Source organism: Leiobunum rupestre, chromosome 7 (genome assembly GCF_980474605.1).
Source record: "Leiobunum rupestre chromosome 7, qqLeiRupe1.1.hap1, whole genome shotgun sequence".
In the NCBI taxonomy this organism is placed as follows: Eukaryota; Metazoa; Arthropoda; class Arachnida; order Opiliones; family Sclerosomatidae; genus Leiobunum; species Leiobunum rupestre.
This window is the reverse complement of record NC_143390.1, coordinates 10,893,102-10,904,869: the sequence shown is the minus strand read 5'-3', so window position 1 is coordinate 10,904,869 and position 11,768 is coordinate 10,893,102. Positions and strand designations below refer to the sequence as shown.

At 35.7% G+C, this 11,768-nt stretch overlaps 1 long non-coding RNA gene across 2 annotated transcripts in view; it reads left to right on the top strand.

Moving 5' to 3' along the window:
- Positions 1–1,661: 1,661 nt before the first annotated feature.
- The window catches only part of LOC149934417 (uncharacterized), a 79,928-nt gene continuing 69,821 nt past the window's right edge, over positions 1,662–11,768 (top strand). The window contains exons 1-4 of one of the 2 annotated variants that reach the window (XR_016482330.1): positions 1,662–1,884; positions 1,991–2,195; positions 3,733–3,817; positions 8,148–8,233. This is a non-coding gene — a long non-coding RNA (uncharacterized LOC149934417). Of the gene's footprint in view, positions 1,885–1,990; positions 2,196–3,732; positions 3,818–8,147; positions 8,234–11,768 lie in introns of those variants that run through there. The other variant, XR_016482331.1, reaches the window with a different exon arrangement.

The window sequence follows — 11,768 nt, the reverse complement described above, 5'->3', positions numbered from 1 at the left end:
ATAAAACTAGTTTATAAAAGCCCGACCCGACCTGGTCAGTTTTATGTAAAAAGCCCAACCCGACCTGGTCAGTACGTAAAATTCCCGACCCGTCCCGGCCCGAAAACAAAATTATAAAAATAAACCCGACCGGACCCGACCCGCCAAAAATTTTGATATCAAAAACCCGATTTGCGGAAAATTTTCTGGAACATTTTCCGCATTTTATTTTCCGGAAAATTAACAACACTAATTTAGATATATAATGATTACATTACAAGTATTCACATATCTATGCTGCAAAATTTATTCGCTTGAAACATGTACTCGAGCACGCTTCCGCTGAATTTTCAAAATGCTTTTTGAAAAAAACAATCGTGGGGTGAAATTCAACATATAAAATGATAATGTTATGAGTGTAATTTTAATGGATACTTTTGTCATAAGTTATATACAGGGTGTTTGAAAAGGTTATGCAAAAATTTTAAAGAGTTGTAGGGGGTGAGTTGAGAAGTACGCCTGTTTTTTCCCATTTTCCTACGATGAGTGAAAATTGCACCTGAGAGTTTCAAAGTGTGGCCTACTAGCCCCTGGAAGTAGGTTGCAAGCAGCAACTAACCAAGCAGCAGGGAAACGCGAACATAAAGGTTTGGGTTCGTGTGATAGGTAAAAAAGGAATTTTAAACTAATCGAGTTCACGAGCGTAAAAAAGTAAACTTAAACAGTATTTAAAGTCCCTACTGCTTGGTTTGGCGCTTGTGGCAGCCTACTTCCAGGGGCTAGTAGGCCACACTTTGAAGCTCTCTGGCGCTCTTTTAACTCATCGTAGGAAAATGGGAAAATAGGCATACTTCTCAACTCACCCCCTACAACTCCTTAACATCTTTACATAACCTTTTGAAACTCCCTGTACTATAACCTTCTGAGATTAAAGATTATAACATATTAAAATAACAATAGTTTTATAATAAAATTATAATGCAATATTAATGATTGTAAGGTATTTCTCAATAAAGCTCCGCCCCACAAATTTTAAAATAAAGTAGTTCATGAAACCCGTTCTTTTTTCTCAGCTGCCTTGATCCGTTCTTGAGTTTGATACACCATGCAAAAACGTCGCCAAAATTTCTTCAAGGCTAATTTTCATTCGGGAAAAAATGCCGCAAGATCCGTTGCAAAAAAAAAGATATCTTAGGCCTAACGACGACTTTTTGCGTCGACGATTCACTGTCGCGGCGTTTTTTGCTCCCATTGAAAAGCAGCCTTAACGCCAGCGTATTGTTTCAGCCAGTTGTTTTTAGCGAATTTAATTACGCGTAATTGTTCTCTAGACATACATAGCGGAATTTCTCCATTTCCATGGAAAATAAATGAATTACTGGCATTTCCCAAATGAACGTTAATGAACGCAATTAAAACGGCCAGTTGTTGTTGTTCGTTTCGTTAAGTATATCTTTCTTTTTTGGGCTGTCGGCGAGATCGGCTTCTTGTCACGTTCCGCGCGATGCCAGAATAGGACTGCGCCTAAGTGAACTAATATAAGAGATATAGAATTGCGGATTCTTGGCAGCCCTTCAAGGAATGTTCGTCACGTAGAGTCCAAACTTCTTTCGTTTCCGAACGGACTCTCGGAGCTCGTGGCGCGTGCTTCATTTTCTCTACGTAATGCTCGCGCACGGAACCCTAAGAAATGCTCGATACCAACTTTCTCCGTAAGTTAGGCCTAAGAAATACAGTCCACAACCCTTCGTTGGTTGTTAAAAGATATTTATTCATTCGGTGAATGACTGAGTGTAGAGACGATTTTTAGCTTTGCTCCCGGCCCCTAAGAAGGAAAGTAGATTTTGATGGCCGCGGATTGTCACAACAAAGGCATTCCCCATAAGTAGAAAAAAAACTTCTTCGGTAATGGTCAAATATTATCCTTGTTTAAGCTGTTTGTTTACAATTAAATTTCAATTTAAAAGATCGCAATTTTGACTATTTTCAAAGTCGAAATTGTTTTTTATAGGTCTAATTTCAGGAATCCATACCTCTACTCGGAATGCTTATCGTGGCTGATTTTCGTCTCGATGTGGCTGACGGTTTTAAATTAACAAACAACAACCTGAGAGGGGAGTGTGATCAAAGGAGATTTTTTATCTCGTAGGCGGGGCCAAAGCCGTCAGAGTGATCTTACCATACGCGATACGCTAGGATAAGCATTCCTAGTAGAGGTATGGATTCCTGCTACTTTTTTATTATAAGATTTTGGTATATTTTAAAGATACAGATTTTGAAAGTTACCATTTTGAAGGTTAATAGGCCTTTCTATAAAATATTTCTACGTGCTTTCACTGTTTGTTCTACGTCACACACAACCAATTTTGCTAAGACTAAACAATAAGTTGACTGTACTTTTTGCATTTACCGGTGAGATTTCCCCAAACATTTTACTCGGAGCTCGGATTAGGCTTAGTGACTTCCGAGTTCAAACTAATATTAATTTATTTTCGATACTAATTAAATGAATTATTATTGCGATACTCATATCAACTCTGTGAAAGTATTGTTAATACTTAGATATTTATTAGCTAGTATTTTATGATAAACAACAATCTTTACCTGATACACTACTGTGGCCGTCAACGAAATGTTTAGCCTTAAATTGTTAGTTCACGAGGCTAAAAACTGTTAAACGTCATCGAAATCGTACTAAACTTTTTCTTATTTTAAATATTTAAATCATCTTCTCTTATCACAAGTTTAGTAAACGAAATACTTTTATACTTTATACTACATTTGATTTGATATACTAACCACATTTGATTTGAAATACGAACAACATTTGATTTGAAATAGTAACAACATTTGATTTGATATACTAACCACATTTGATTTGAAATACGAACAACATTTGATATGAAATAGTAACAACATTTGATTTGAAATACTAACATTTGATTTGAAATACTAACAACATTTGATTTGAAATACTAACCACATTTGATTTGAAATACTAACCACATTTGATTTGAAATACTAACCACATTTGATTTGAAATACTAACCACATTTGATTTGAAATACTAACCACATTTTATTTGAAATACTAACAACATTTGATATGTTATACTAACCACATTTGGTTTGTAATACTAACCACATTTGATTTGAAATACTAACAACATTTGATTTGATATACTAACAACATTTGATTTGATATACTAACAACATTTGATTTGAAATACTAACCACATTTGATTTGAAATACACTACTGTGGCCGTCAACGAAATGTTTAGCCTTAAATTGTTAGTTCACGAGGCTAAAAACTGTTAAACGTCATCGAAACCGTACTAAACTTTTTCGTTTTTTTAAATATTTAAATGATCTTCTCGTATGACAAGTTTAGTAAACGAAATACTTTTATACTTTAATCATTTGATGTAACAAATTTATTAATATCACTTGGATTAATTTTAATCCGCCGTGTTTTGTAAATACTTCAACTCGGTAGCAGACTACATACCGAGCTCAAGAGTCGAGCGAGGGTAAAAACAAGGAGTAATATAATTACGTTGAAGGTTGTGATGACTAGTTTCAAAGTCGATTTAATTTAAGGTAGTTAGTTCCTTAACCTTTTGCTCGGTGAAGATGAATAACCCAGAATAATTAATAAAATGGGTAAACGCTTAATTGCAATTTTTTAAATAACTAATTTTCATACTTTATTTACGTTCGAAGAAAAATTAATTAAAATATTCATATTACCAGATGTAAATAAAGTGAAGTATTAGAAATGAAGTGCTGCTAGTGCGGTCGTGCAGATTTGAAAAGACGGGAATGTGGAAAGAAAATGGTACGTCAATAAATATCTGTTTTGTTTGCTCATCCCGTGCGGGATAAATAATTCAATAATACAGACCAGCAAACGACAGCAAGGTCTTCGTATTGATTAGTCTTTTCTCGTTGCTTTATTCGGGAAATTCCCTTCGGTAAACCTTGTACAAATTACGTTTTTAACTATGAAGATCATTCTAAATGAAACTTTTAGTTATTTTTTAAATAAAATCCACGTCGTGTGGGAATAACGGATTTCAGAAAAAGTCTGGTTTGGATTTATTTGGTTCATATGAAACTGCTGGGAATATATTTTCAAGTAAAGTTCTTAAAGGGAATATAACCTGCAAAGCAATCTTTATGGAAGACCGCTTCAATTTTTCAAATTACGCTGTATAGTGGCGCCAAACATTTCTAAAGCCAAAGGCAAGAGCGGCCAGAGCTGCAAACGTTGGTGTTCCACACCAAATACCTGAGGTTATATTCCCTTTAATGTTTTTATAAACTTTATATATTTTTAGTGAACGGAAGCTATCGCTACGCCCACTTTTGGTTGCCGTCGTAAGCTCGGTATGCGTTTTTATAAGCCAGTATCATAAAGGGGTTTTCTCCCGACTCCTTCGGTTCCCCTCACCACGAAAACTTGTTAAAGGTAATAGTAGGTAAATGTAGAGAGCTGTTGGCTCGCGTGGTATGAGGGGTTTGCCACCACCCTCCTACGCATTGTAACCCGGCCACCTGATTAAGGCATTAAAAGTCGCTAGATGACTTGGGCCTATGGTGGTGTGTTGGGTATTAGCAAAAATAAATAGGGGTAGAAAGTCTGGCACTTGGGTCCAGCCGCACGACGTCTTATTTGAGGGGTAAAATTTTTGGGCTTCGGAAATGACTTCCCCCTCGCCTCTTTACAGGGACACAAAGGTATCGGTTGTACTCCGCCACGATGAAAAATAGTTCTCTATAAAATACGTGAATATTAAACTTTTGCTTTCGATAATTTGGTTAATTTAGTTCCTAAATAAAGTAAATATATCATAGAAACTAAAATGCGACATTTTAAAAATAATAACGTGACTTTTGAAAAGAAATAAACCGTAACTAGAATAACACTCGCTTAAATCGTGGAGAGCGTGGCGCCATCTAAGAGCGGAGATCGGGACTAATTGGTAAATCTACTATGTTAAGGCCTTACAATTTGCAAGTTTAACTGAAATAATAGCTATAGCGACGAGCTTTTTTTGTTTATTTTACAATTGATATAGTAATTATTAATTAAAATCAACCGTTTTCGAAGGAAATAATGGTCAGCATTTGTCAGAGAGACTATTTGAAATCGCGAGGCGGTGACATGGTTGCCAGGGAATAAAATTCAAAATTTTCATCTTGAGCGCGGACCGGAATACCACAAATGCACTACTTCGCGCGTAATGCGCTATCCTTATTGGTTATAAATATCACGTGATCACTAGCTCTTCAAAAAGGGTGTCAAGCATGGTGGAAGGTAAAATCTGAAGGCAGTGATAGACTTTCTCCCCATATTTACTTTTGGTATTAGCATAGCTGATTATTATTAGAACCTTTTCACTTTTTTTGGGTTATGATGGATAGAATTTTTGTTATAAAGGGTTCGTATTTGTATTTTATTACAATTTTACACTGTTTTGTGTTTGAAGGGCTTACCACCACCCTCCTACGAATTTTAACCCGGCCACCGGTAGTTGACTTCACAAGTCAATGGTTGACTTAAGCCTGTGTGGTTCCTCGGGTATTAGCTTAGCCAAAAGTAACATAAAAAACATAAGTATGGCACAGAACGAATTCGGTTAATGGTAATCTGTCGTGGAGTGATTGCGAAATAGGAAGTTTCTTAACAAGGAACTCGTCCCTTCTTGGCCAAATAGTTGGTTAGTTTGATGGCGAGAAATGCAAACACGCGTTTAGGTTTGAAATTTGAAAATAACTAACTTCTGAAATGAAGCCATTGTTTATAAAAGTTATTTTTATATTCGTATTCAATAATTCATCATTATTTTCATTTGAAAGCATTTCAAATTTCAATAGGCCTTGGCTGGTCCGTCAAAAAGGTTGCCAGTGGACCATCGCCGATTTTCCGGGCATCCTCCAAAGCAGTTCGCGGAGATTTGTCAGTCCGTCAGTACGTAATGGTTTACGTTGTCATTGGCGAAACAGACTATCATTAAGAAAATTTGCATTGGGTAAATAGGAAGTGTCATACTTATGTTGATTATCTTACTTATGGCTTAGCTGATTATTATTTATTATTATTTATTGCATAGAGCCACCTAGCGGTAAGCGCTGCGAGTAGCTTATAAACTTCTATAAGCTTGGTTTATTTAAGCCACGGCCTTTGTGAATGTGTATTGGAAAGCCTCAATTTGAAGATCGCGGTATGAGTAGAAGCTAGCGGAGGCCCTACCGCCTAAAAATAACTTCTCCGCACGTCTCCGGAAATCATTACGCCCGAATCCATTTATCGAGAATCGGGCCAAATTATATTCGACAGCCTCGAGTGGTTTGACGGCGAAGCTCATTTGCATATTCTATATTTCATTTTGCCTACTTCTGACTTGCTTTCCCAATAAGTGCATTGATTATTTATTGGGTTCCAGCCATAGTCCAACCACAAAGTATTTATTTATCCTTAGGGAGAATTGCTATGTTGAGACGATTCGCGCAAGTGCTATGGTCTAGTCTGCCCCGCCACGAAAAGGGGGAAGGAAAAACGTCACAGACGTGAGATTCAATAGGGAATTTAAAATACTTACAAATGCGCATTTGATTTGAAATACTTACTAATGCGCATTTGATTTGAAATACTTACTAATGCGCATTTGATTTGAAATACTTACTAATGCGCATTTGATTTGAAATACTTACTAATGCGCATTTGATTTGAAATACTTATAACATTTGATATGTAATACTAACAAAATTTGATTTGAAATACTAACAACATTTGATTTGAAATACTAACCACATTTAATTTGAAATACTAACCACATTTGATTTGAAATACTAACCACATTTGATTTGAAATACTAACAACATTTGATTTGAAATACTAACCACATTTGATTTGAAATACTAACCACATTTGATTTGAAATACTAACCACATTTTATTTGAAATACTAACAACATTTGATATGTTATACTAACCACATTTGGTATGTAATACTAACAACATTTGATTTGAAATACTAACTACATTTGATTTGATATACTACCCACATTTGATTTGAAATACGAACAACATTTGATTTGAAATAGTAACAACATTTGATTTGAAATACTAACAACATTTGATTTGAAATACTAACCACATTTGATTTGAAATACTAACCACATTTGATTTGAAATACTAACCACATTTTATTTGAAATACTAACCACATTTGATATGTTATACTAACAACATTTGATATGTTATACTAACCATATTTGGTATGTAATACTAACCACATTTGATTTGAAATACTAACAACATTTAATTTGATATACTAACAACATTTGATTTGAAATACTAACCACATTTGATTTGAAATACTAACCACATTTGATTTGAAATACTAACAACATTTGATTTGATATACTAACAACATTTGATTTGAAATACTAACCACATTTGATTTGAAATACTAACCACATTTGATTTGAAATACTAACAACATTTGATTTGAAATACTAATAACATTTGATTTTAAATACTAACCACATTTGATTTTAAATATTAACAACATTTAATTTCTTTAATTTATAACTCTAGGGGCTCTACTCTACTCTTATCATACTCTAATGTAAATCTCTCAGCCCATTAAAACACGTACTTTAGACCGTGGTTTTGCTGACCTTGACGAGGAGAGGGACATGTTGTACAAATTACGGATTTTTTTTACTAACGTTATGTTTAACAATTCTTTTTCTTATATTCATATAAAGGTTTAAATGCAAACAAAATAAACAAACTAAAATAAAATACAACACACTCCCCCGCATGAACGTTGACGTTCATAACTAATTAATTTCTAAAGGATAGAGTAAGTTTATGGCTCTTCTTACAACTTTGCCATCACAGACCTATTTTTTTCGTCCCGTCCTTGGAACACCTTTTCAATTTTGGCCAATTTCCACAATTGTCGTGGTTGGTTAGGATCACTTAAAATGACGACTTTAGCTTCTTTGATTTGATCTGATTCTTTTGGAAATTTAACATTATGAGCTGATTTTAACTCTAGAAGGTATTCTTCCTTCCATCTGTTCCAAATGTTTGGTAACAATGTATTATGATGTTTTTCTCTTAACATGACTTGAGCTCTTGTTTTTATTTCAGTGACCTTTAGGGTTGAGGGGCGTAAAGTCGTTTCTCTGACTCGCTAACAATAGATTTGATGGACTTAAAGGACCTAGGCCCAAAATACTACCGCTTTGGTAAGTGAGGGGTCTGAAATTTATTTGCGCCTCTATCTCTATTAAGACGGTGTTTAACTCTTCGAAAAATAGTAACGCACCACTTAGGGTTTTTTCTCAGCGCGATTTTAACAGATTTGACCAATCTCTCATAACCCCCCCCCACCAGGGGGCTCTTTCTTCAATGAATTTCCAAGTAACGCCCAATTTACCGAAGCATTTTAACACTTCATCTTTATTTATGCCTTTCCATATTCTTTGTAAATCCTTATCGGCCCTTTTGAAGGTTTTGGCGTTGTCAGAATAAAGGACGCGGCACAAGCCCTTTCTAGCAATGAAACGTCTAAAAGCCAATAAAAAATACTCCGTGCTCAGAGGTACAACTAAATCTGGCGTTCGTTCAATAAGGAGACTTATTCAACTTTATCGTTCTACCGTGGCGGCATCTGTCTCTAGTGGTGGAAACTATATTGCAATTGAATTTTTGAGCGAATCTGATGCGAAATTGAAATGTATGATTTCCCGTAACAAACAAACCTTTGAAGTTGGTTAAAAATAATTTTATTCTGTCAACACGATCCTTTTTAACTCAAGTTACGGTGAGTTAGCTAATAATTATTTTTCTTAGCCATATAACTTTACAAAATATAGATGGCGCTTCCGCCTAATTATAAAGATGAATTTCGTACAGTCTTATCAGAACAAGTCCCGCATAACCATGGCAACCGAAATAGTAATTGTAATTCTAGCAGTATTATTCCCAATTCAATGAAATTGAGTTTGTAGGCAACCTTTTATAGGGACATTTTTACCTCTCCGAGGGGACTTTGTACCCTAGGAGGGGTTATACAACCACCGTGTCTGTCTATCTGTCTGTGGGTCTGTCTGTCCCAATTCAATGGTTTAACCCCGCGTGACAAACAATGTTATGTTTTTCGTCAATTAAAAGTTCAGTAAATCTGTTACGACCAGGAAGTATAATTGGATGTTTTTCATCGTATAACAAATTCTCCGCCTTTTCTAGTCTACCTTTTACACGCAAAACACCATTATTGTAAAAAAATGGATTAAGCTGTTTTATTTTTGATGAATTATCTATCATCTTTTTTGCCTTTAGTTGGCATATTTCTTTTTGAAATGCTTCGCTCTGTTGTTGCTTAATCCAAATTATTCTAGCTTCATTAATTTCATCCGCGGTAATTGGGGTTGTTACCCGATCACTTTTGTCCTTAATTTTGGCGTTGTGTGCAAAACGTAAAATTGGCGCGGTAATCAATAATATCTTGTACAAACTACTGTAATCGTACAGATTGGAATCGTGGGGGCAGGATTAGAGATACGAATAGGTAATTTACCCTGGTAATTTACGTGGTAATTTACCCTGGTAATTTACGTGGTAATTTACCCTGGTAATTTACGTGGTAATTTACCCTGGTAATTTACGTGGTAATTTACCCTGGTAATTTACGTGGTAATTTACCGTGGTAATTTACCCTGGTAATTTACGTGGTAATTTACCCTGGTAATTTACGTGGTAATTTACCCTGGTAATTTACGTGGCAATTTACCCTGGTAATTTACGTGGTAATTTACCCTGGTAATTTACGTGGTAATTTACCCTGGTAACAGTAATTTACAATTTTCTCAGGTAAATTACGAAAATGGTAATTACCAGGGTAATTTACTGTAGTAAATTACCATGGTAATTTACCATCGTATTCGTGTTTCACTGTTTCTCAATTTTCTTTGATCTTTCTGGCTAAAATATACCTAAAATACGTCGCACAACTCAAAACCTAACGTTATTCGCGTTTTAGTGTATTTTTGCATCGTTTAATAATGTTATTTCACTCCAGCAAACACTAGATCCTAGGCGTAAACCGCGTAACGCACTAACTCGAAGAGCTAGGCACCCCTGCACCACCTAGATTCGTTTTGGTTGCGAATTTCCAAGGAGTCGAAGGCCGTGTTAGAATAGTTTGATACGTTTAATAGGAAGAATACTTATTTCTAGCCCTGTTTATACCGGTTCAATTAACTATCGATGAATCTAATGAGGATGAAAACGATAGTGAGTACCCTTAGGAATATGATGATACTGATAATGCATCTCAAAATGAAGATAATTGAACATTTTTGGGCATTTATAACCTATTGTGGTAATTTATAAAATGTAAAATACCCAATAAAAGCGTTTCTTCTTTGTATTCTTGGTTTTAATCGTTAAAAAATCTTTTTAAAACAAAAAAAGGAAATTACGGTAATTTACCGCAACACGGTAAATTACGCGGTAAATTACCGCGTAATTTACTGATTTCCTAAATTACGGTAATTTAAGAACTCTAGGCAGGATCTGTTATACAAACAAATTGGGAAATCTCTACATTTCGCGTTTCTTCTTCAACTTGTCGAAGTTCGTCAATTGTTAGTTCACTAATTGTTTTATCCGGCCAGTTCTCTTTTGGTAAAGATAACCACTTTGGACCGTGAAACCACATATCACTAGACGCTAGTTTTTCAACGGAAATCCCTCGAGTTAAACAGTCCGCCTTATTGTCTTTTCCCGCACAATGTCACCATGACGTGGGTTCGCTAATTTCGTGTATTTCTTCGCCACAAACGGTTTTCTTATTCGCGCTAAGTCGCAAATCCAATGAATTGTTATACGCGTATCTGACCAAATAAATATTTGGTCACGAGGTAATTTTAGAAGCCCGCTTAAGCGGTGGCCCAAACGCGCTCCTATAAACGCACCCATTAACTCTAGTCGAGGTGGGCTGATCTGTTTTAATGGTGCAACCCGCGCCTTCGAAGCTAATAACAAGGTTTTTATTTTTCCGTCCTTGGTTAATACTCGAACGTATACCGCGGCTCCATACGCTTTTTCGCTCTCGTCACAAAACACGTGTAACTCGATCTTTAACCATATCAGCTGATACAGTATTTTCACCCGTATGATGAAAGGAGAGATAATGCCTAATGGGTCGTATATTCTTGACGACTCTCGTAAAATGTTGCGCTTGGTTGTAGCCAATATCTCTATCTCTGTATTCAAGTCTTCCACGTCGAAAGTAAAGTTGTCGCTATATTGGAGAGCCAATGCATCCCTAAAACCTTCAGATTCTTATTATCTTTTGGCAACATTGATTTCTCTTCTTCTTCGCTTGGAATCCAGTTTTGGGTCTTGAATAAAGTTTTCAACTCTTCAGAGTTGCTTTTCCATTTTCGCAGCGACATTGTTGCCTTCTCTAAAATGGACTCGGAGTTCTTTGCTAATTGAAACGCTGACTCTACGTTAGCTTTGGTCCCATTCGACCGAGATCCCATCCGAGCGAAATCCCATTCGACCGAAATCCCATTCGTTCGAAAACGATTTAACATTGAGTCCCAATCGATCGAAAATACCCCAATTGTGCGGTTTACAGCCCAATTTTGCACGTTTATCGAAAATGAAATTGTTCGAATTATTGTATTCTTGATATAAATAAAAAGTTCAAAGCATAAATATATTTATAAAAGCGCGCCACCCTAGGGAAGTGAGAGA